This window comes from Notothenia rossii (genome assembly GCF_949606895.1).
Source record: "Notothenia rossii genome assembly, chromosome: 7".
Lineage (NCBI taxonomy): Eukaryota > Metazoa > Chordata > Actinopteri > Perciformes > Nototheniidae > Notothenia > Notothenia rossii.
Genome location: NC_136905.1, coordinates 66,113,904 through 66,140,970, shown reverse-complemented (window position 1 = coordinate 66,140,970; position 27,067 = coordinate 66,113,904). Strand labels below are relative to the sequence as shown.

Genomic DNA, 27,067 nt, shown 5'->3' with positions numbered 1-27,067 from the left:
TCACTGTATTATTACTGCTATAAAAATCATACATTGAGTTAATTGTTGTGCAATGATACAATTAGTCCGTTGTTTTTAATAAATAGTCTGAATAAAACTCTGCAGCTCTCAGGTGATCAGCTGATCAGCGGGGGCTTTGTGTGACTCTCTTTGTTTACACACCTAATGGCCAATCAACCACAGCTCTCCCAACCCCCCTGTGATCTCTCTTCACCAGCAGTAACGTTTAACCGTAGGTTTGTGTTCGCATATTTATGCTGTCGCAGTTCCTGTTGTTTCTATTGCGCATTGCCGGGTCTGTGCTGGAAATATCAAACATTTAATAAAAGTGAAAAACAATGAACAAGACTTAACGTATTAATAATAATTAATTATATTTATTCCGTTAGGATGTACGATTTTTGACTTTGTTTAGAGCAGTGATCTTCTCTTCCTCTCTGCAACAGAGAGCTAAGCGCTGACAGACCGGACCATGGCTGTAAAGGCAGAGGGGTGTCTCTAGTTCCCCCTTCAAACATAGACTGATCCTTTTTTTTTGGCCAATGTCCAATTGGCTTAGAGCTTTCGCGACTGCAAACATTTTTTAACAAACATTGACCATGTCGTTCACCGCCCCCCACCCCCGACAGCTCCCTTAAATGAACGCAGGGCTGTGACTCTCTTTGTTTCAAAAGTAATAGCCCATTGGAATGTGACAAAACTCTACACCGCCTCTGTTCTCCAGCTGTGGTCTGAAAGGGTCTCTGGAAATATCAAACATTTAATTAAAGTTTTAAAAACAGTGACAGGGTCCAAACTCAGGGGTGGAAGAAGTATTCAGATTATATACCTAGGTAAAAATATGTATTTTAAGTAAATGCTCCGTTGTAATTATTGATGCATAAATGTGTTCATCCATTCAATGTGGCATCTGCTATAATGGGGTTAATGTACGATATTACTTAATAATACAATACATTATATAATATATGATATGATAATTAAATTTAAATTTAATTCATTTCTTATTTAATAGTTTCTCATTATTATTATTTTCTTTTCAAAATATTTGTATTAATTTTCTTGTTCAACTCAGAAATCCCACAGATGGGCCAAAACAGTATCACAAGGCAGTGAGTTGTGCAAACATGTAGCATTACATACAAAAAGTGAAGACATTTTATATAAAAAAAACAACAACAAAAAAACCCCATCAGCAAAGTATTGTGAACAAATAATTATGCCGGAGATGGCCCATCCCTCCCCGTTCCAGTGGATGATCAAACTAATTATATAGCACATAGTCCAGAGTAGAGAATATAATTACTATATGTTATTGAATATTACAATAGTCACACTGTTTTCATGTCAAGGGCCAAGTAACCACATCAAGTTACTTTGGTTTTCTGAAAGTAAGCCAAAAAGGGACCCCAGGTCTTATAGAATTTATTATCAGAGCCTCTGATTGAGAAGCGCAGCTTCTCTAAGTTAAGGCAGGACATTATGTCCCGAAGCCATTGATTGCATGTGGGCGGGGCAGCGTCCTTCCATTTAAGTAGAATTGCACGTCTGGCCAGAAGCAAGGAAAAGGCAATCATGCAGCGTTCTGAGGGTGTCAAGTGCAGCACACCTACAGTGCTACATAGCTACCAAGGGGTACGGGTCTAGTTTTTGATTTAGGATGTCGGACAAGGTAAGGAAAACGTCTCCCCGGAATTCCTGTAGGCGGGGGCATAGCCAGTACATATGAAAGAGAGTAGCAACATTGTTTTTACATCTATCGCAAGTAGGGTTCAAATCTGGGAAGAAGCTGGACAATAGCCTTTGAAAAATGCGCCCTGTGTACTATCTTAAACTGTATAAGGCAGTGTCTTGCACAGAGTGAAGATTTATGAATTGATGTGAGGATTGTGTCCCATAGGTCATCACCCAGGGACTGCCCCAGATCATGTTCCCAAGCCAGCTTAATACTGACCAAGGGTGCCTGAATCAACGTGGAGATGTTTTTGTATAAGCCTGACATAGCCTTTTGAGACATTGGGTTAAAGGAGAGGAACATATCAACAGGGTTACTCTCCGGTTCCTTAGGAAAACACGGCAAGACAGAACGCACAAAGTGCCTAGCCTGTAGATATCTAAATAAATGTGTCTTAGGTAGATTGTATTCCTCTGAAAGTTGGTCGAAAGACATTAAATTACCATTTGTAAACATATCCTTAAATTGACTGATACCCTTCCCGTGCCAGTCCTGAAAGGTGGAGTCATGTCTCGATGGAACGAAAAGATGGTTGGAAGCCACAGGGCTCAGAAGTGAGAAATCTTTGTGACCAAAATACCTCCTAAACTGGACCCACACTTTCAGGGTATGCCGAACAACTGGATTAGCTATCGGTTTAGACGAGAATTGACTCAGTGGTGACCCAAAGAGTTCTGGAAGTGAGACATCACCACATGACTCTAGTTCCAAGGATGTCCACGGTGGCCTGTCGGGTTGAAGGTAGAAGTGGCGCCAGAAGGTGAGGCAGCAAATATTAGCAGCCCAGTAATAATGGCGAGTGTTGGGGAGGCATGCCCCATCCCTCCTGAGTCATTGCAGTAGTAATGTATTAACTTGCGGTTTCTTGTTTTGCCATATACTGTATATGAGGAGAAAACGGAATCTAAGGAAACAAAGAAGGATTTGGACATGAACACTGGCATCATCTGGAATAGATAAGTGCATTTTGGGAGTATATTCATTTTGATGGAGTTTATACGTCCGGCAAGGGACATTGTGAGAGGAGATCATTATTATTATTTTCATTTTTATCGCTGATCTTATTTTTGATTTTATTAATCTGTGTGAATTTGTGCTATCCTGTTTTTCCCTCTCACCCTGTTGCTGTTTGAACTACTGAATTTCCCTACGGGGATTAATAAAGGTCCATTTTATCTTATCTTAATGTATAAGTTATTTACTTCGATCTACTGTACTGTGTAAAAACACCACAACAATATTACAAAAAATATACTGCATATTAAAGCAAACTATTGTAAAGGTAAAAGTATGAGCATAAAAAATAAAGAAGTGTAAACATTTACATTATTATTGTGATTATTTAATATATAAAGAATATATACTATCGAAATTGTCGTTTTTAACACTGTAGTTTTACAAATGATAGAATAATGAATTACCAGTGTTTTCCAATTTTACTCGGCAGTTCGTTTCGTTAGCTAATGTTAGCTAAAGCTAGCGTTGCTTTGCTCCGGGTTGCAGCCACAGGTCTTCGCATGAAACGTGCTTGTTCTATCGTTTCCCGGACAATGTTTTCCAAAGGGGAGTCTGGATTCGTGCCATGAGACGAGCTGACAGGAAACCTAACACTCTAACAACGTTGTGGCTCAACGCCAGAGCCGGCGGTTGGAAGAATGGACCATTAATCTGTGGAGGATCTGCCGCGGTTTGAGGGCCTGCCGTCCACCCATTTTTGCTTCTGCTGGTGGTGGTTCCCACGGCTGAAGGCCGCTATCCACCTGCTGTTAGAGGCCTACTCCCACCTGTTGGGTGCTACTTTGCGGGGGAGGCCTGGTCTCGAGATACCGCGGAGAAACCGGAGTGTTGCCACACTGCTGCTTGCCTATTTCCTTGCTGCTGTCCTGACGTGGTTTTGCTTCGGGAACATCGTGGATGCTGTTGAGCTGGACTGGGAAAATGGCAAATGTTGTGTTTCTGCTGTGCCTTTTTTTAACTGTGCTGGACAAGGAGAAGTTCGCTAGTCATCCTGAAAATTCTGCTGGATTTGGGTCTGTTCTGCCGCCCGCAGTGGACATCCCCTGTACAGGTTCGGATGGGTTGCACAAACAATTGCTAGTTGCACTGTCGCGGACATTCATTTCGTCAAATGTCTGTCTTTCTCACATGCCTGCCACAATGGTCCTTCAGAATTGTTTTTTGAACTCTAATCTCACTTTCGCGAAGTTTGCTGGTGACTCTAGAACAGCTGACAATGTATGTGTGTTGATTAAGAGGAAAAGTTGCTTGGTATTTTTATTGTTGTTACTATCAGGAAATGTACAGCCAAATCCGGGTTCACCTAGTAGTTTTAGTCAAATAGCTACTCCTGCTGATTTTATTTCTAGATCGGGGTTAGGTTTAATTCATTTAAATGTGCGCAGTCTGTTACCTAAATTAGATTTTGTCCGTATTTGGGCGAGTTCAACTGATGCTGATGTCATTGTCTTATCAGAAACGTGGCTAGACAAATCCATCTTGGCCTCTGACATTTACATAAATGGTTACAATGTATATCGCACTGACTGTCCTAAAAAAGGTGGTGGCGTTGCCATTTATGTGAAAAATAAGTTTTGTGTAACAAATATGGTTTCCAAATCTGTTAGTAAACAACTAGAATTTTTAGCTGTGAATGTCGAAGTAACAAAGGGTCAACAGGTCATGGTGGTGGGTTGCTACAGGGCCCCCTCGGCTGTCAAGGACTCCTTATCTTCATTGGCAAAACTGTTATCTCAACTTTCCTACAAGGAAATAGTACTGCTTGGTGATTTTAATTGGGACTGGTTAACTTCTGTGTCAGAGGATTTTAAAAACCTGTGTACCTCTTTGAACATTACTCAGATTATAGACAGTCCTACTCGCCCAAATATTAAGTCCCCAAATAAATCCTCCTTAATTGATCTCATTTTAACAAATGTTCCATATAAATACTCATCTGTGGGAGTATTTGCTAATGATGTGAGTGACCACTGTGTTGTAGCCACAATTAGGGACACTAAGGTCCAAAAAGTTAAACCACGCATCATCACAAAGAGAGATAAAAAACACTTAGTGGAGCAGGGTTTTTTACATGATCTGTTTGATTTTGATTGGGGAAAAATCGATCTGTGTGCTGATGTAGAAACTGCATGGTCTTATTTTTATCTTGGTTTTTTGAAAATTATAGATAAACATGCACCCCTGCGTAAATTTAGAGTGAAGGGACGAAACAATCTCTGGTTTTCTGCTGAACTGTCCAGTCTCCTTCATGAGAGAAACAATGCCTGGGCAAAGGCTAGGAAATCAGGCTCAGAGCTAGAATGGCTACGCTTTAGGCAGCTAAGGAATAGCTTTACTTCACATGTCAAAAGTGTTAAGTCAAAGTACTATTTGTCCGTAACCACAGAAAACCTAAATAATCCTAGGAAATTTTGGAAAGCCATAAAATCGATTTCCACTGGTGATATCCCAAATGAGCTACCTCCGTGCCTCACCACAGCATCTGGCATTATATCAGACAGGGCTACTATGCTAAATTGCTTTAATAAGCATTTTGTCTCTTGTGGCTCTCTGTTTGATTCTGTCACTGACTGTGCTTCTGCTTCTGTGAACGCTCCAGTCCTTGACTCTGAACAATGTGGTGTGGAAAACGCTTTCAGTTTTACTCCTTTAACTGTTGGTATTGTCCATGAAGCTTTATCCAAGTTAGATCCTAGGAAACCGGCTGGCCCGGACAACGTAGAACCTTTCTTTTTAAAGATAGCTGCAGATTTGATTGCTCCACCTCTTACTTCTCTTTTTAACCTCTCCCTCAGCACAAATACAATTCCTAAAGTATGGAAGTCTGCTTATGTCCTGCCTCTACTGAAAGGAGGGGAGGCAACTATTTTAAATAACTATAGGCCAATCTCTAAATTGTCAGTTCTGGCTATGGTGCTCAAACGACTTGTGAGTGAACAAGTAAAGGAGTTTTTATGTATAAATGATATCCTGTCTAAACATCAGTCAGGCTTCAGGAAGAAACATAGCACCATCACTGCAACAATGAAAGTGCTAAATGATATTACTAGTAGGCTAGATAATAAACAGAGTTGTGCAGCTCTGTTTATTGACCTTTCCAAAGCGTTTGACACCGTTGATCATCGCGTTTTAAAATAGAGGCTACTCAGTATTGGCATATCCAGCCATGCAGTGGGGTGGTTTGTGAACTACCTCTCTGAAAGGTCCCAATGTGTTCACTGTGATGGGCTGTCTTCTGAGTGGTTAAACATTGCTAATGGTGTTCCTCAAGGTTCTGTTTTAGGTCCACTTTTATTCTCCATATCAACAGTTTAGGTGAAAATGTGGATGAAGCTACTTTACATTTCTATGCGGACGATACCGTGATGTACTGTGCATGTTCCTCCATTCATGAGGCGGTTGTTAAATTACAGGCTGTTTTTAACATTATTCAGACTCAGCTCTCTGAACTAAAGCTTCTTTTAAATGTGGATAAAACCAAGATAATGCTCTTTTCAAAATCTAAAAAGACACCAGAGCCTGTTTTAGATATTGTATCAACGCAAGGAACAAAACTTGAAGTTGTTGCCTGTTACAAATACCTTGGTATCTTGCTTGATGACTGTCTCTCTTTTAAACTTCATGTCAATAACATGCTTAAAAAACTGAGGGTTAGGCTAGGTTTCTTTTTCAGGAATAAGTCCTGTTTCTCACTTGAGGCCAGGAAAAGGCTAGTCACTGTGACCTTTTTACCTGTGCTGGACTATGGTGATCTGGGGCCGTATTCACAAAGGATCTTAGGGCTAAAAGTAGCTCCTAACTGGCGAATTTAGGAGAAACTCCTAAACATAATGGGCGTGTCAGTCTTAAATTTAGGACTCCTAATTTTATTCACTAAGAGCAATTCAGAAAGTATTTTAGGCCTAAAAGTAGCACCTAAGTCTGGGAGAGCTTAAAAGTCCTCGAGAGGACTCCTAACTCAGTAAGACCTATTCACAAAGAATCTGAAAATGGCTGCGAGACGAAATGTTTTGGAGACAATGGAAGACTGTGAATTAATCAAGAGATATAGGCAAAATCGTGAGGGTATCAAACTTGTTGTGGAATTAGTGCGGGATGCAATAACATCCCCGACTAACAGGAATAACCCAATTAGTCTGGAAATAAAATGTTTGGCAACACTACGATATTTAGCAACAGGGAAAATGCAACTTTGCAATGCCGACGATTTAGGAATATCGCAAACATCAGTCAGCCGTGCCATAAACCAAACCATCAACGCGCTCTCTAGACCACATATCATCCAACAGTTTATCCGGTTTCCTTTGGACAATCAACAACTACACAGGATCAAAGCCAACTTCATGGCAATTGCAGGTATGCCCGGTGCGGTCGGTGCTATTGACGGGACGCACATAAAAATAATTGCGCCCTCTAAAGATGAGGAGGTGTTCGTCAATAGAAAGAAAGTACATTCCATCAACACGCAGATTGTTTTCATTCATCATGATAGGGGGGCTTTAACGGCGGTATGGGCTGTTATTGAAAGTGTTTAAGTGCTGGAAGTATGCTCATTGGATAATAGATTGCGGGGTGCTTTTAATTGCCTCCTTGACTTAATGCAATTTACGTATTTTTATTGTTTGCTCTCTCTCTTTAACGTGCATATACAACGTCATTATCGTGGTCTGCACAAACTTGTCATCATGCGTGTATTCTGCTAACTGCACTGTCCAAAACTATTTGATAGGAATACATTTCTAGCCTTTGTCACAAATTGTAAAGCACTTACTCATCACTGTACACTGTATACCAAGGCAGGTTTACCAAAACTCACTGTACGGAGGCTCAGTCACTGGTACACTTTTATCTATAAAGCTATGTTGGGCAAACTCCCGTATTATATCTGTTCATTGATAAAGCAGAAAGTTGCAAGCAGCTATTGTCTGCGATCGCAGGATATAGTCTTGTTAGATGTGCCAAGAGTAAGATCTGTCTTAGGTAAGACAGCTTTTATGTGCGCAGCTCCACTTGCTTGGAACAGTCTACAGGCAAAATTGAAATTGAGCATTTTTATTTCTCTGAATGTATTTAAGGCACGTCTAAATGAAATGCTTTCTGACACTCTGGGTATTTGTAAATGTTGAATATGTAAATATGATATCCTCTGTTGTTTGTTTGTTTTGTTGTTTTTATGTTTCATGTGGAACTAAATGATGCAGGTCTCCCTTGTAAATGAGATTGATTATCTCAAGGGACCAATCTGTCTAAATAAAGGTTTGAAATGAAATGAAATATATTATTGAATTACAATTAAGATAATAAGATTAGATATACTTTATTTGATCTAAAATATTGATGTTTTTTCGTTAAAGTAGCCTGTGAACACCATAACAAATAAGTGATTACATGCTACGGTATTCAGCAAACACAACTGCAGAGCTGCAAACATTGCAAACAGACTAAGGTCTACAACACCCAGTTGTATTTGTGTATTTGTGAATGAAGCGCCATCTCATGGCTAAATCCTGAAATTTAACAAATGGGGAAATTTGGCAACGCCCTCTTAGGAAATAGTGGGAGGGCTTTAATCTCCCAGCCACTGGGATCCACTGGGTTTTTGGTTGGAATCCGCTGGGTGGAGTCCTATCTGGAGTGCTACATCTGTAGGCCTACAGACATTTTTTACTGTTTATGAGACACTGTATTTTATATGTTTTTGTGAAATGTAATTGAAGATCTTACTAGTCTATTATTAAAAGGCATTTTAATCAAATTCCAGGTAAGGTAGATAGACCAGATGTAGCATAGCTTGTCTTCCAACGAAACAGGTCATAGCATAGTCATTAGTGCTACAGTAGCTTTGTTGTTTTGTTCAGTAAGCTAGGAAATTACTGGGTTTAAATCTTTTGTCACTAACATAGAATAATATAATATATCGTAGTCACCCATTGGTTTGTGGACTACTGTGTTGAATGCAAATCTAAGGTTAAACATTTTAATGCAAATCTCTTGCCAATCTTTCTTTTCACTTTTCAGCCCCTGGCCTTTACTACTTATCATTATATAAGATTTCATTTCTGTTCTGCAACCTGTTTTAGCTAAGTTATGTGTAAATATTTCCTGGCTTAACGTGTTATAACAAAACTACAGTAATTAGCTAATATGCCACCAGCTTTTTTGTGAGTCTATAGCCTATGCTATGTTTGTACTAGCTTGCGATAGATGGATGGCTAATATAGATAGGAATGGAGGAAGACCCTGGAGCACAGCAAGTTAAAGCAGGAATGAAACACAAACTTTACACCTAATATTACTCGTTTTAAATGCTGTTTTTACCACTTTCCCTAAAAGTTACTTTTTATTCAGCAAAGGGTTCCCACATAACGGGAAAGAAAAACATCATAGTGGCACCGTGAGCACCATTTCCACAAAAATGCCAGACTTCTCCGTTCTGTGATTTTTATCAGTGTTATCTAATAATATGTTGGCATACCACAATAGAAAAGAAGCTGGCATGGATAATGTGAGAATGTAATTCTAAAACATGGTTTAACTTTATGGGTTCTGAGATCTCCTCATCCATCATTCTTTAATCAGTTTTGATCGGGACTTGACATGAAGCAGATAGAAGAGTTAAAAGTGCAGTTAAGTCATATGACTTGCTGTACACCTGCATCTTGTCAGTGAGACAGAGAGAGTCAAAGGGCAGCTTGCATTTATGTATAACATTTTTATAATAAATCCACCACTTGCAGGTTTCAGAGCACCATGTATTTTCAAACTTTACCAGTGTTTCTGATCCCACCCTTTGAGCTATACTCAGTTGTTAATTCAATTTAGGTTGTTGTTGATCATGGGAGAGGAAATACAAACTCTGCAATTCCTCAATGTTTTGATTCAGTTGGATGAGATTGTGGCTCTCAATTGTCATCATACAATGGGACTAGGGTGGCGAGAGTCAGCAGCTTCAGGTTCCTCGGGGTCCACATCACTGAGGACCTGACATGGACTCTTCACACCACCACCATCACCAAAAAAGCTTGACAGCGGCTCTTCTTCCTCCGAATGGCTGAGGAGGTTCAACATGGACTCCAGGATACTCTGCAACTTCTACAGGTGCACCATAGAAAGTATCCTGACTGGCTGCTCACGGCCTGTTACAGCAGCTGCACCGCCCTCAACCGTAAGGCTTTACAGAGGGTGAGGAAAACTGCAAAGAACATCACCAGGACGGAGCTGCCATCCATGGAGGACCTTTAGTCCCAGTGGCTCAGGAAGAAATCCCTCCGGATTATAAAAGACCCCCATCACCCCAGCCACAAACTGTTCTGCCTGCTGCCGTCTGGCAGGCGCTATTGCAGCATCCGGACAAAAACCACCAGACTCAGAGACAGTTTCATCCCACAGGCCATAAGACTATTAAACACCTGAACTGTTGAAACAACATCCACAATATTCATCTGGCTGCTACTTAAAAATTATTTATCTATTTACCTAATATATCATTATTTCAATGACTTGCATATAGACTCTTATTGCACTATTTCACTATTTCACTTTTTTAAACTATTTTCTTCTTGTATTTACTATTTACTTGCACTATATTTGTCTGTGTTTTGTGTTGCACGGTTGGAGAAGCCTGTGACACAAGATGTTCATCGACATAACTACACTGTAGCTATGTTCTTTTGACAAAAAAATAACCTTGACCTACAAAGACTGAGAGTCACAAATCCCTTGCACGGAGGAACTCTGATACAAAGACATAGAGAAGCACAGAGTTTCCTCTGCATCTAATTAAACTGACGAGTCGTTTGTTTTCCAAATATGTGAATAGCTTCAGAGGAAAAAATGGTGAGCAGACTGATCGTTTTACATTAACCATCAGTTATTAATTGAAAGTGTTGTTTAGAGACAAGAAAAAGAGGCATATGTTAATTATTCCACAGTTTTCACAACACCATGTGCCTTTAATTTAATGACTGGCAATATATTATAAATAAACATATGTAAACAATTCCACCTTTCTTATGTACGAATGGTCCAATAATTAGTGCAGCATGTATCCTTTATTCTGTTTACCACAGCTGTAAGTATGTAGTGTGTATTTTAACTATCCAGATGTGACCATTTATTAACCATCTGGACTCGGGTCAACATCAGCTTGTCCATTCAGTAAATAGCGCACAGGAAGGGCAGGTACACGGCCTTTCACAATATTCTGGCCAATGTCGTGCCTGTATATGGAGGTCCATGGAACATGGGAACAGATGTAGAACAATCCATTTTACAACATGGCATGAAGCATTTAATTTAATTATTGGTCTTTTGAAAAATGACGATAGCTAGGTAATTTGACTAAAGCATTGGGACATTAAACAAGTTCAAGTTGACCATTTGCAGTATTGCACAACATGGCCTTGATTTGGAGCCATTAAATAATCTCTATGTCTATAAACACACAAATTACAGTACGGTACTTAGCTTGAACAATCTCATAATGGTTGTCACAAAAGGTAGGCTAAACCACGGTTTAGCTTGTCTAACTAGAAACCCATAATTTGCACTCAAATGAGCCTTAGTATACATTGGTCTTATTGAATATTTCAAAACGGCAGAATTATAGAAAATGTATTGGGTGTCAATTTTCACGAAAAAAGACATGTCAGTATTTTTGTTTGTCTCTAAAGAGTTCAACCTTCAAAAACTCTAAATACTCTCCACTTAAAATACTTATTTAAAAAAAAAATCAATTTTGGCCTTTTTTTTAACTAACAAAATAATTACGATTCAACAATCACTAGACTGTTTTACTTTATTCTGATATTGTTTTCATACAGCTATGTTGTTTTGTCATATCCCAGCATTATTGTTGTCATTTTAAAGATGAGATTCAGATGTATTTCCTTTCAAAGTCTGTGGGTAAACCATTCATTATTCCATAACTCGTTGAAGAAAAACAAACGATAAATCCAGCTATGAATCTTCAAGGCTGGCTGCCACACTGACTGCAGAATAGAGATTTATGGGGTAATTAATGCCTGGAGAATTCATCCAAACACAAGTTCACAAAATAGGCAGCTGAGCTCTTTGCACTACAGCTTGAATACATGCTTTTGACAAGAGAGATAAGCACTTCCTTTTTCTTCTACTTTTGGTTATTATTAATGTTATCAGCAGTTGGTATCTTTTAGGAAAATACTTGTGAACTGATCACACATTTTTTTAATTAAGTTTGGTTTATTTTGAGTCAGTAACACATTTATCGTCCTACTCCTGGAAATGTGTTTGAGCACCAAATGTGCATTAATACACACATGTACTATTTCAAGAAACGCTGGCTTAAGAAAAAATTACCCAGTACTTTATTTAAGTTATTTGTTACTCTTGATTTCCCTTTTAAAAAGTGAAAGTTTATGTATAGCCCATTTCTTAAGCATTTTGTCTCTAGTACAAATACACATGACTACAGACAGGCTTGTGATGTCACAATGCACTGAGGTAGCAATCGTATAATTGTATTGGTCATTTTCAAATAAAGGTGTTATTTTGATTCTTAGAAAACATATCATTGAGAGGAAAGTATTTTTCCTGAAATCTGCCATTACACAATGGCATGTGTATTTAATGAGATAGTGTTTTGGCTCTTAAGAAGAACACATTTGACATTGAACACACGTGTGGTCGGGAGCGTGCTGCCCAAACTTTACCAAGCCAAAAATGTGGAGTCTTGTATTAACACTGTTACATAACAAGTTGAGTTATTCCAGACAGGAAAGACAAATTGTAGTTTTTGAAGATATTTGGGTGCCATATTTACAATGTTTTTTGTTGGAAGGTATTATCCACTATGGTAGTAGTGAACCTGTCAGAGGTGGGAAATCGTTTTTGTTTTCCTGAAGGAATGTGGGTCCTCAAGGCTATTTAAAATAAGTAATCCCACCTAAGATTAGCCTAGGAGAAAATATGTTCCAGACTTCAGGAATAGTTACCAACAGCCTTCATAGATGGGGACAGTTAATTTCTTTAACAGATGGTATCATACTTTGTCTGAGTGTCTCAACACATCTCTGAATAATTTCCATTCCACAGCTTCAACAAAATCCACTAAGGGGACTACCATTTTCAGGATTCTTCTTGGATCAATAAATTATAGTTGACTTCAGCAACGTCGTCGCCCTTCAGTTATGCAATGTTTTAAGTAAAGTAAGACATTGACTTGTCTGCAGATCTGCAAACTCGCACGATTCCACAGTCCTTTTTATGACAATTTGAGCTTGGTTCATGTCCAGTTGTTACACAAGAAAACATTTGCACATAGCAAGGTTTTGCAAAATATTGCAAATAAAGTATTCACAAATAAAGTATTCACAAATAAAGTATTCACAATTGCCTAATTTGTAATACAGCTTAACATCTTTTTATTTTATCTACCATAAGAGGGGAGTTCTACTCAGCTTAATTTATGATCAGATTCGGACCGCTTCTTTTTATTCAAGATTTGCAGGCCTGCAAATAATGCCTACTGTACTGTATGCCATGTGGGTTGAATTAATATATTTTTTACATTTTCCTATTTGGTATAGGTCCATTTCTTTCGTGGCCTTGGTCCACTGGCAGCAGAACAGAGTGATGTTCTGATGCCAGAGAGCACGGCTCCACTGCGCTGTCCAAAACCAAAACCTGTGGACGGGATGTCCGGCTAGCTGTAGCTCTGTTTCCAGTCAGTGGGCTAAGCTAGGCTAACCAGCTGTAGCTACTTTATAGGCATAAGTGTGGTATCCATATTCTGTTCTGACTCTTGCTAAGCAAATACGTGTTTGAAGTGTTAATTTATTTATTCCATATCAAAGTTGTAAATTAGGATATTTTAGTTCCAATCCAATCCAACTTTATTTATATAGCACATTTAAAAACAACATAGTTGACCAAAGTGCTGTACATCAATAAATACATTAAAAAACCAGCATAAATACATTTAGACAAAACCGATTGGACAAAAAGAAACAAATGTAAAAGCATGAGACAATAAAACCATACTTAAAGCCACAGACTGAAAACCCTCATACATGATGTAAAAACACTTAAAAACACAACAAAATAGAAAACCCCAATTTAGAAAACACAGACTGACATGTATTATACGTGGTTTGCAAAAGCACGGGAGAACAAGTAGGTCTTTAAACAAGATTTAAAAACAGACAAAGTAGTTCATTTTGTTAATAGAAATGTTTGTATATGGGCAATATTTGTATCCCACAATTCCCTCAAATCATTGTTTAACAGCATACACCCAGCATTTAAAGTTTGAAATGGAAAAAAAATAAAGGAAAGAGGAAGTGTAATCAAACATGTACAAATGTGTACACTTTAATCAGCATAAAATTACAGTAATCATTTTTTAGGTAGACTCCCAGCTCTCATGTGTCTCAGCCTCCTTTGTTGTGGGGCTCCACACCCCACACAGACAAGCCGTTACATTCACATGATGATTGACAGTCAGCAATCAGAGAAAGCTGGGAGGGCCTGTTTCTTTAACTGATGCCAAAAATAAATGCAATGGAAAAACATCAGGAAAGTTTTGAAGGAAAGCTATAACCGCACGATAAGCATCTGAACATTTAAAAGCATAGAAACCAATAATTACACTCAGGCTTTAATTTGAAGTTCTGTTAAGCTTCACAAGCATCAACCCAGTGCACCTGCCAGACACGTAACACTGAAACATGACATCACTTTCCATGTCCCCATCTGCACCTTTCTCCAGAGAGCTCCTTCCACGACCCAAAATGTCTCAAGCCATGCCAATTTTGTATTTTTAGAAGAGGTTGCAAAATTCCCATCGGGCATCACATCGACATCCAAAGCAATTGCCAATAAAACCGGCCTCTGTCACATTCCTCCATCTTGGAATTGACCCTCTGTGACCTGTGCTTGACATCTGTGCCAGGAGTCACAGTGAAACAGTAACACATGCAAGCATCGTGATGCACCTTTCCTGCACATCTCTGATGCAGATGCACTACTTTCGAATTCCTGTAGACTAGAGACTGTATATGAAGGCAGCATCTTATAAGGAGCTTTTTTGTGCATAAAAAAGTATATAGTATATGTTTTTATTTTTTTATTCTGGCTGTGTCTATATAATTTCAGTTTTCTGTGTCCATGTAGTATTACAGGTACATTTACAATTGCGGCATCACAGTTTTAGCCTTTGTGGTTTCAATTAGATACATCCTCTATGATAGCTGTTATAAAAAGCTATATGTGAATTGGAAGACTTTTCAGATACTCAGAAAAAAGGTTAAATACAGGAAGTCCCATGATATCATGTAGTTTTGGTTGAAGCAATGATGAACAGAATCATCTTAGCCACGCAACTACTAAAGAGCATAATCTGAGATTTTAAAAAAAAATCTGTTGAGTAACTTCTAATCGCTGAACTGAGTAACACAATGGGGATTTCCGTTGCTTTTGCATCATTACAAACTGGATATCTGTGACGACATTCTCGTGAATTCCTCTTTTTTTAAAATTGGTATGGTACCATGAACCACAATTAAACAGTCAGCAGTGACGTTGGCAGCTTTGTGAGGATATAACAAAGCCACAGCAATGCTTCTAGCTAAATGCTAACAACAGCAAGACAAAATGCTCAACAGGAACGCTAACGTGGTGATGTTTTGTAGGTCTATTGTTCAATATGTGGAGGGTGATGTCAGTTGTTTTATTTGGTTGTTAATCAAAGAAAATTGAATGTTTTATCCTATTTATATGCTAGATGAAAAGAGATCCTCAAAAGATTATTTTAATATGAATCCTAAAGGAACATGAGTTTCAGAGCAATTCATCTAGGTTAATGTTGGGAGGCCTACAATTGATTGGAATACCAAAGAAAAAAAACACTGAAGGTTGTGCTTGGGGGTGATTTATGTTATATAAAAGCGAGTCTGGATTTTATGAGTTGTGAAAATACTTCAAGCTGTCTTTGGTATGAAATTGAAATGTCTTCCATTTCCCCTGAGCAGCAGATAGTGGGCCCTCAGTGATAATGAGCGCTAGCCGAGAAAACACTCCTCACCACTGATTCTTTATTTGTGCCTCAAAGTATGAGGTGAACAACCCAACCTCTTAGCCTCTGAGTCAGCGGCGTGTGTAACAAATGTTCTGTCAGGCATTACCTGTTAACTTTGAATAAAACACTGACAAATTGCCGCTTCTTGTCGACCATCCTCCCCCTCTCAACAGCCACTATAACACACACACATGCTTATGGATAAGAAAAAACTGGGATTGCCAGCCAAATCAGAGGAAAAAAAAGAAGAACTGAGAACATCTGCAACTCTTAACTGTCCACATGAAAATCTGTTAAAAACATTATTCTTCCCTTTTATTTGTTCTTACAACCAATAACCCATAGTTTCTCTGAAACATGTAAAATGTACTGAGGGAGTTGAGTTGTTGAAACAGTTTTAATTTATGCCAAACGAATTCGCATTTGTCTTTTGCACAGTAGAAGAGCAAAGATTTTCGGTTTCGTCTCACATTTCATGAAGAAAGAAGGCAGCAACTTGCATCCTCCATTTAGATTCAAGATTCAAAGGTTTCATTGGCATATGCACAAAACTACAGTGTAGAAATGGCAATGCAATTCTTCTATAATAACATACAAAAAAAATAAAATAAAAATGTAATTAAGTAATAATTAAATACGGTTTATTGCGGTGATAACTATTTATACAAATTAGTATATTGCAAGATGACAACAGGAATGTTTATCGGGGCACTTAACAGATCTCAGGTGTTTAGCAGTCTTATGACCTGTGGGATAAAACTGTCCCTGAGTCTGGTGGTTTTTGTGCGGATACTATGGTACCTCCTGCCAGAGAGCAGAAGCCTTGCAGCAATAAGACAATTCAACAGGGGCAAGAAGAGTCCCTGTTGAAATGCCGTATTGCTGCAAGGGGTCTGCAAATCTGCACAGACTGTTTGATCTCAGCCCGGATGAAAATGTGTGAAAATAGTCAAGGGACACTCTGTTCTGGTCAGCATCAGGATTGACTGTTGGCTGAGATGCGCTGAGTGTTTGGATAGGAGGTCATTGACATGATGCCCAAAGCCAACAACGGATTATATATCTCACACATCTGTAGAAACCCTTAAAAAGACTCGAGCTCCGTGCATTTATCCCGAGAGTATCCTGGCAAGGCCAAACCAAGCCATCTAGTTGTGTGTGCTCCCCACACTGTGAACATTATGTCCACTGTGATCGCCTCAACATGCTTTCTAGGGAGTGCCACTGATGAGTATTACTTAAAAATGATGATACAAAAAAAAACACAGCGCAGGCATATTAGATTTCAATCTGTTCTACAGCTACATCCTGAGAAAAAACTCAGGTGCTGTCTGTATCGTTGGAAAGTTTGAGATTTAAATAACAGAATATTTTTCTCAACACCCTGTCAAAAGGAATATGCAGCCATTAGCTAGTATTAAGTTTATGTTCCTGTGCTGGCGAAAAAAAACTGGAAAAAATGGAGCATGCCAAACCGAAAAACAGGCGCCACTAGCACGAGATGCAACAAAAAGTGCAGACATGTTACAACCTCGAGGCCAAAAACATGTTGATTTCTGTCAGCAGACTGATGTATATCCATGATGTATTTGGGATGTTAGGGCACGTGAGGTTGCTTTAAGTAACATGCTTTATCTTATTCATATTCTTTATTCGTATCAAAAGATTAACAGGCTTATATTCATATAACATATGAATGAACATATTCATCCCTTATTTTACAATGTTAATGTGTTAAACTGCAGTGAGAGTTTCCTTTCTAGTGATTTGTGATATCTACAGTTCTAATATAACCATCACATGTTCTGTGAAGGTTAATATTGGTCTTGCATCTTTGTATTTCTCCATTGGCTCATCACATAATTAATGCGCAAATAGATCTATGAGCTGAAACTCAACTCCCCAGATGACTCTTCATGACAGGGTTGCACTTTTTTCTTCTTACTTGGCTTTTAGCTGACATGTTTTCACAACTCAGTCCATGAGAATTACCTGGGACGAACATTAAATGGTCTTGTTTACCTTGGAATATTCAGAGGAACGCTTTACTACCATTCTTGCAGGAAACATAAACAGGGACTGCCTTAACGCAGCAAATCCTTCAAATAATATTATCATTCTTCATCCAATTTGTTTACAGTGGCATCAGTGTTGAAATGAAGAGATGGTCCATAATTTGGGGGGGAATATAAACAAGAAAAAGCGCCAGAGGCTGTAATTGGGCAGGACAAGTTCTGTTGGTATTATCAGAGTGAGTCAGACTGGTGGCAGAAGAAGGCCTAAACATAGATGAATCAAAGATAAATTCAGTTTAAGGGCTTATTGGTTTTGTGTGAAGTTTAAAGAACAAACAAGAGAAAAAACAGGATTTTGGATCTTTTGGTTTCATTAGTGTGGATAGAATCCACAAACCAAACATTTTAATGGATCGGTCGGTACATTTGTGAGAATATCTGGCATCCTCCGTGGTGCCTAAACATTTCCCCTTTTCTCCCCAGCCGTTTCTGCCTCCGGTTGGTGAAGCTTTCTGCTGATTGTGTGCATTTGCCCACCACCCTCTGATTAGGCTCCAGCTTGATTTCAAATCCAGTCGAGGTGTTTCCAGTGTTTGTTCGAAGCCTCAAACAAATCTCCTGGAAATGAGCTTTTCCCATAAACCGCAGGATAGCAAACAGAGGAAAATGTTTCTACACATGGCTGGTTGAGGTAGGGAAACATTCAGAAAGGAATATATAATCTGCATGGATGACATTGCCAGAAACCACTGAACAACAAATATGTATATTATGTTAAAAAGGCAACTGAAAGTCTGACCCTGTACTGATATTTTTGGCCCACTTTTTGCCCTGATTGGCCAAGAAGGAGCTGCTTTCAATTGTTAATCAGGACCAGCCCCCAAACCCTGCCCAACAGGTGATCCAAATAACATCCAATTAACTCAGGGGAATTGTGCCATTCATCTTGAATGAATTGGCAATATTATGAACAAAAGAATGAGAGACTGCACAGTTTTTATACAACTTTTACACACAATGTTACATTGCCTTGCAAAGACCTTCTCATTCTGCCCACGATCAACTTCTCTCCTTGTTGATTCTCAAAGCATACTATAACCAGACCCCTTATTATTCATCCCATCACATATTCACTTATTTGTGTCAGCATCTTGTGCCGTCGGAGTTGTCTAAGAGTTATTTTGCTACAGCTATATACTTTTATGTTTGCAGTGAGTGATTTTATGATATGCAAAACGTTTTACAAAAGCACACATACAGTTGAGGCCAAAATGATTCGCCCCACAGGAGTTATGGAACATTTTCCTAAAATTCTTCCCAATGTTTGCAGCATTGATAAAACTTGATATATCAAACATTCAGGAGTGCTATTTAGTAGCTTTTGGTACATTTTGGAACATAAAATACGTTTTTAGGCTTGCTTTATATCAAATATAGTGAAAAATGGGTTGGTCAAAAAATATTAGCCCCCATGTGAATTTTTGCTTTCAAAACACACCTAATCAATCAATCAGCTTTCAAACCACACCTAATCAACCAATCAGCTTTGAAGCCACACCTGAGCATTCAATCAGCATAAAAGGAATCCAAGAAACAGGCTCTTGAATACCTTATTGAGAGGGACTATACTACTACTCCTACTCACCATGCCAAAGACAAAGGAAATCAGTCTTGAGCTTAGAAAGAAGATAGTGGAGGCTCATGATAAGGGGGAAGGCTATAATGCTATTTCCAAGCACTTCACAGTGTCTAGAACTGCTGTACGTTGCATCATTGCGAAGTACAAGGAGACAAATTCTGTAAGAAACAAACCTGGGCGTGGTCAAAAGCGCAAGATTTCAAGAACTCTGGAGAGGAATATAGTCAGAGATGTCAGCAAGAATCCCCGGACATCTGCCAAGGTGATTGTTGCTGACTTGGCCTCTTCTGGAGATGATGTTTCAAGGAACACATTTGTGAGGGCTCTTCATCGTGGTGGGCTTCAGGGCCATCGTCCCAGAAGAACCCCTTTACTCAAAGAGTGGCACATCAGAGCGATACTGAGGTTTGCCCGTGAACATTTGAAAGGTAAAGATGAGTTTTGGAAGTCTGTGCTTTGGTCTGATGAGACTAAACTGGAACTGTTTGGGCACATAGATGTTGCTTATTTTTGGCGAAGAAAGGGAGAGGCCTTCAACCCTAAGAACACAGTTCCCACAGTCAAACATGGTGGTGGGAGCATTATGCTGTGGGGCTGTTTTGCAGCCTCAGGCACAGGGAGCCTTGTTCGGATGCAAGGCATCATAAAAAAATAATATTATCTTGACATTTTGGGGGATAATATGAAAAAATCTGCTTTTAGTCTTCGCTTATGTCGTCGCTGGGTCTTCCAACAAGACAATGACCCAAAGCACACGTCAACGTTGTCTGATTTCAGAAGGGGGCGAATAATTTTGGCCTCAACTGTACTGAACAGAAGAACATGTAAAAGACAGAGAAAATTAACTTTGCACATTAGAGAATGCTTCAATGAACTTAAAGAGCAACTTCCAGGTTAAAGACACCTATGAATAAAAGTGTAGGAAAATGATGAATACACTAGATTTTCCAAAAAATATACAGAAATATACACTACAGTGACATCTGGCGTCGTTTTTGTAAGAAATGTTCACTTCCGCATAAAAAAGCCTCGGCACGTGACCTCCCGCGTGTGACGTAACACGGGGGACACAAGGGGGAGAGCGGCCGGTGTAACGTATTAATAAACATGGATCCCAATGCTAGTTTCGACACAGAAGACACAGAAGAAGTTGAACATGAATATTCAAATGCATATGACGGACCACAACCTTATAATTATGAGCCTGCTAGGCGTCCAAGAGACCAGGTGCAGCCAAGGATTAGAAGAAATAACGGCCATCGGAGAGAAATTGAGCTGTGGTGTGAGGAGAACCAGTGGAGAACTGGGCAGCTATCTTGGTGAGTGACCGGCGTTAGCTACAGAATGTTAACTAACGTCACATCACAACATTGTAAAGTTAGCTATCATATATCAGGCTATAACTAAAGTAGCATTAATAATATAGTAACGTTACTGGCAGGACTGTTGATACTGATCCATAACAGAAACTAATGCGCAAGTACAGTATCAGCCGTATCTCGCGTTACCTAATGCAACTCCACACTATGGTGCTGTGTACCGGAGGGGAGACGCGAGATACGGCTGATACTTTACGATCTGGCGGAGAAAGGTTGTGGAGCCTCCGTTGATATGTCGTTGTAAATGGCTTGATGGAGAGCAGGTGTGTAGTCTAGTCGGGGAGGGTGCACAGCTGATTGCAGCAGGTGAGTGGAGGTTGAGCCGGGAGCCAGGAGTGACAGCCACCACGCACACACAAACAACACAGTACCGGAGGGGAGAGAGAGAGAGCAGCGAAGGGGGGGGGGGGAGATAGAAGTAATACGGTTTTCTGATAAAGCTGTGGAGAGTATGTGCTGCAGGGAGGTGGATGCACAACGCATCCAGGAACGAACGCTAGCTCCGGTCCTTTTTACTGTGGACTCGATGTCCTGACAGTGTGGTATTTGTGCAACCTGCACAAACACAATACTGCACCATGATTACAAATGGTGAAATACAATGTAAAAATACCGAAAAATACCAGCTCCTTAAAACACAACCGCTCTACTCAACGCAACTCCACTAGACCCGCGGTCACAGAGCCCTGCGTGATGTAATATGAAGCGTTTGACGTATGACCTTAAAAAAAACGTTTTTAAGAGCAGAACTCAAAATTGCTCCTTTCCCTCTGAATTCCTGCCCTTATGTCTCGTAAAACATATCAAATCCTGCATTCACTTTTTTAAGTGTAATTTTCAAGCAAGTTTAAGCATAAATGTAGAAAAAATAAAAACCTGCAAGATGCTCTTTAAATAAACCATCACTGTCTTGTTTATTAATTTAAGCCTGATTCCCCTGTTATAAAATGTTTTTATATTTATTTTTGGGGATGAATAAAGCGGCCTATTTCTTCTTTTCTATTCCATCAATGTGCATTCAAGCAACACATTAAGAGACGATTAAGAATACTCAAATGTAATTAAAGCCAGATCTACTGGTTCTTTACTGTAGGTGAGGCAGTGATATTATAAACCTGTTAATTTACATATTCACAAAATGGGAGAATGTATTTTGCCAGGCGTTTTTTCCCGCAACTATGTTGATTTTAGCCTGGATTACGTGTTTAACTATTGGATGTATAAAGATTTACTTTTGTCTGATTTTATACACAAGACACATTCTTAATTGGTGAAATATAAAGCTCTGCTGAAACTACACCTGTCCGTATCGCAAATGTTAAAAATGCTGCCAACTCTGCACCTTTCATGTGAATGTGCTCGTAGCCAGACCTGGGTTGACTTACTGGGTTTATAACAAGCATCGTAGTACAGGTGAGCAGGATCGTGTTGTTAGGGTTAGTTAAGCAATATAACACAAAGTTGAACTGATTTCCTAATACAAGCCTCCAGTCTCTCTGTCACATGTTGCTCCTTAAAGTTTTCAAGAGTTTGAGTTTACTATTTCTACGTTTAGAAAAAATTATATGAAAAAATAAATGAATATAAAAATAGATTAACAGTCAAGAAAAGCAGAAAATCCTAAAATACCAAAGGTGAAATTTATACCGTAAACGCAGAAGTCACGACAAACAATTTATTAGTATTTAAGCCCTTGGCACGTTAGCTACTGTATATCCAGCTTGTTTACCAAAAGGCATGTTTGATTGGATTTGGCCAAAGTACAATAATTCTATCTGTGGGGGAAACATGTAGCAATGAAGGAGGAGTCCACTTCGAGCGATAGAATTACTAACAAAGTACTGCTAACAGAGCACTTGTATACTAATAAAGGACTGGCTTATCTATAGCCAGTTGAGTAGCGCTTGAAATGTTTGGCTCTATGAAACCTGATGTACTTATATGATTCTGTTTTCTTCAAGGTTGTATCTTCCTGGTCGAATGTACTTATTGTAAGACGCTTTGGATAAAAGCGTCAGCTAAATGCAATGTAATGAGTCACCAACTCAAAAGGAGACACGGGGAGAGCTGGAGCTTTGCTGTGAAACACTGATGGTTTATTTAGGAGCTTCGGCCGGAGAATTCACAAAACAAGTCAGGAGTCAGAGGTCTGACTTCACGGTAGAGTTGGCACGTCAATTCTCAAGAACTCTACCCCAGACCTGTGTATTTAGCTGGTTCAGAGAAAATAATCAACATGCTGCATAACAAGATAGAATAAACACCTCTATCAGCTGACGCCAACAGGCAGGAACAGGGAGACAAAACACTGAGAGCACAGCGGCCAAGGTTACAGGTGTGTGTGCTCTGTCAGGACAGTATGAACTGATAAACTGGGTCAAAGTTATGGGCCTTGGAAAATATTTACCCAACACTATCCTTAAAAAGTATGGATGTTAATTTATTATATATTTTTTGTAGTTTTTACTCACTGCTTACCCTGGCTGGTTGGTTTCCTATGAAGGAGGCTGACTACAATCTCTTGCTTTAAAGGTCACCTATTATGCTATATTTGAACAATATATTATTGGGTCATATCTCTAAAAAACATGTGAAGTGTTTTTCTCAAAATACCAAACAGATCATCCATTGTAGCCATGCCTCATACCCGTCTATTTCAACCCTTATACAAAAGTGCTGATTCTGAGTCTGGCTCTTTAAATGTAAATGAGCAGAGAGCTCTGTGAAGCGAAGGGTGTCTACCGGCAGAAACTCAACTAAACGCTGCCATGATTAACGGCATATTATGTTCCAAACCACATCAAGCCTTATTTCTGAAACGGTATGAAGCTCAAACGCTTTCTCTCTCGCGGGTTTACCACAAGGTGAGTATCTTTTATATCCGGCTTCTTTACACATACTCTCTCCAGTACAGCGTTAGCTCTGAGTGTTAGCGATGCTTGCTAATGTAAACACAGACGTTGGCCGTGTCTCAATTCAGGGGCTGCATCCTTCGGAGGCTGCCTTCGTAGACCGCATACGTCACTTCCGCCGAAAGAAGGCTGTCCCGATTAAAAAAAAAGGATGAGACTCCTCAGAATGCGGCCCACGAATACGGCATTCTTTTCCCTGAGTTTTTTTCAAATTAAATGGCGGTCCGGTCTCCCCAGCAGAGTGGATTTAAAAGCAGCAGCAAGCGGAGGAATCTCCAGTATTGGGTTTTGACTTACTTTAAATTAACTAACGTCACACACGTCAAACCCAAGGAGCATTAAAACGTACATTTTTGTTAAATAATACGGATAAATACTAGACGTTAGCGACGCTAACTAGCTAGCTGGACGTACTGCACTGTTGGTTTACACTTATTTTTAATTCAATTCTGAAGTTTACTAAAGTCATACAGAGATCTTGGCTCTGTTATATCAATCAATCAATCAATGTTTATTTATATAGCCCAGTATCACAAATGTTACATTTGTCTCAATGGACTTCACAGTTTGTAGAGAATATCAGTATGACAATACGACACCCTCTGTCCTTGGACCCTCACATCGTACAAGGAAAAACTTCCAGAGAAAACCCACAGTTTAAAGGGAGAAATGGAAGAAACTTCAGGGGGAGCAACAGAGGAGGGATCCCTCTCCCAGGACGGACAGACGTGCAATAGATGCCGTGTGTAAATTTAAAATATAATACATTTACAACATAGGTAGACCAAATGTTTGGAAATGCATATATATATAATAATAAGATGAATCCACGAGGATACCCATCCAGAACAACTTCTGATCCAGGACCACAGCAACAGGCACAGCCACGACTTAAGATCCAGGGCTCCTGATCCAGGACTCAGGCCCTCGATAAGTTCTACTTTATATTACATCTATAAATAGACCAAAGTGAAAACATTTAGACCGGTATAGCCTACAGTCCGGTGGGATTTATAAAATTCTACCCTGACGTAGCTGCTGTTTGCTTTATTTATTTCTCAGACAATGTTTTACTGTTTATTAAACTTTGGGTCAACATTACAACCTTTTTATTCAGCTCATGCTGCTTTGAGGTACTTGCATCCCTTTGATAGCACTGCAAAAACTAAAATCAAGCAAAAGGCTGCTGTCCATTTTTGATTGTCTTATTATTATGGGATAAGGATAAATTAAATAAACTTTAACCTAAATAAAAGATGATAAAATCTGGTGGAAATATTTAAAATAGGCTTTTTTTTGCGATAGTCACTTCTTCTCTTTAGTTTAAAAAACAAACAAAACCGTACATCATTTTAAATAATCCTTTAGGGATTGTTTGTCTTAAATGCTGAGAGTTACATTTTGCAATAATATTCTTGCAACCCTGTGTTTAATATGATGAATTCACTCTTTTCTTTTTCTCTTGTTTTTCTCTGTAATTAGGACAATTCTGGAGAAATGGATCTGCTGGGGAAGGACCCCTAATCTGAAAAGTGCACGGCAAATCATCAGGACAGAGCTGCCATCCACCTGGACACCCCGAGGTGCTGGAGAAAGCAAAACGGCGATAAGGAACATCATCCATCCAAATATGTGCTTACTGCCGTCCTACAGACTTGTTTCTTAGTTTTAGAATTTGATTTTGTATGTGTCTTTTCTTTTAATAGATATTATCGATTATAGCTTTAGTCCGTCTGATTCCCGTAGAAGCTGCTTCTATATACTTGCTGCACATATAATACAAATAAACAACTCGATAAACACACTTTTGCTGATATTTGTTTTACTGCTGGTAATGTTAAATGACATGATTGATTTCCTCTGTCTTAATGATGAAAGTTATCATAATAGAAGACATGAAGCTGCAGAGAGAGGATAGATATATTCTTACCTCTACTTTGTGATTAGATGAAAATACAAAATTGAATTAAAATAGTAATTGTTAAATACATTGTTTATTTCATTTACTGAGGTTTTAAGGCAAGGCAAGGCAAGTTTATTTATATAGCACCTTTCAACACAAGGCAATTCAAAGTGCTTTAAAAAAAATGAAAGACATTTAGAAAATGGCATTTAAAGAAATTCATGAAAAATAATAATAATAAACATTAAAAGAAAAAATACATGGATAAAGGTTACAGTGCAGTTTAAGATGTGAATAGTTCAATTAAAAGCAGCGGCAAAAAGAAAAGTCTTTAGTCTGGATTTAACCATTATTTACAACATGTGTACATACGCAGTGGAATAATAGGATATCTCTAGGTCGTTAAACTGTCTTAAAGAGCATCTTCCAGGTTTGTTTTTTTTCTACATTTATGCTTAAACTTGCTTGAAAATTACAATTAAAAAAGTGAATGTAGGATTTGATATGTTTTACGAGACATAAGGGCAGGAATTCAGAGGGAAAGGAGCAATTTTGAGCTCTGCTCTTAAAAACTGCTTTTTTTTAAGGTCATACGTCAAACGCGTCATATTACATCACACATGGGACACATCTCCGCTCTCTGACCGCGGGTATAGTGGAGTTGCGTTGAGTAGAGCGGTTGTGTTTTAGTGAGCTGGTATTTTTCGGTAGTTTTACATTGTATTTCACCATTTGTAATCATGGTGCAGTATTGTGTTTGTGCAGGTTGCACAAATACCAGCCTGTCAGGACATCGAGTCCCCCCCCTCTTCGCTGCTCTCTCTCTCTCCCCTCCGGTACACAGCACCGTAAGACGTGGTGTGGAGTTGCATTACGTAACGCTGTGGTGGCTGTACTGCTCCAGCCGTCTCCTTTGTGTTTGTTTGTTTTCCCCTGTCTGTGTTGTTTGTGTGTGCGTGGTGGCTGTCACTCCTGGCTCCCGGCTCAACCTCCACTCACCTGCTGCAATCAGCTGTGCATCCTCCCCGACTACACACCTGCTTTCCATCAAGCCATTTACAACGGCATATCAACGGAGGCTCCACAACCTTTCTCCGCCAGATTGTCAAGTATCAGCCGTATCTCGTGTCTCCCCTCCGGTACACAGCACCCTAGTCTGGAGTTGCATTAGGTAACGCGAGATACGGCTGATACTTGTGCATTAGTTTCTGTTATGGATCAGTATCAACAGTCCTGCCAGTAACGTTACTATATTATTAATGCTACTTTAGTTATAGCCTGATATATGATAGCTAACTTCACAATGTTGTGATGTGACGTTAGCTAACATTCTGTAGCTAACGCCGGTCACTCACCAAGATAGCTGCCCAGTTCTCCACTGGTTCTCCTCACACCACAGCTCGATTTCTT

The 27,067-nt window shown here is 39.2% G+C and overlaps 1 long non-coding RNA gene across 1 annotated transcript in view; it reads left to right on the top strand.

Annotated features, from left to right (window-relative positions):
- LOC307047569 overlaps positions 1 to 25,537 on the top strand; it is a 67,202-nt gene extending 41,665 nt beyond the window's left edge. The window contains exon 3 of the long non-coding RNA XR_013810495.1: positions 25,237 to 25,537. This is a non-coding gene — a long non-coding RNA (uncharacterized lncRNA). The remainder of the gene's footprint in view (positions 1 to 25,236) is intronic.
- Positions 25,538 to 27,067: the final 1,530 nt, after the last annotated feature.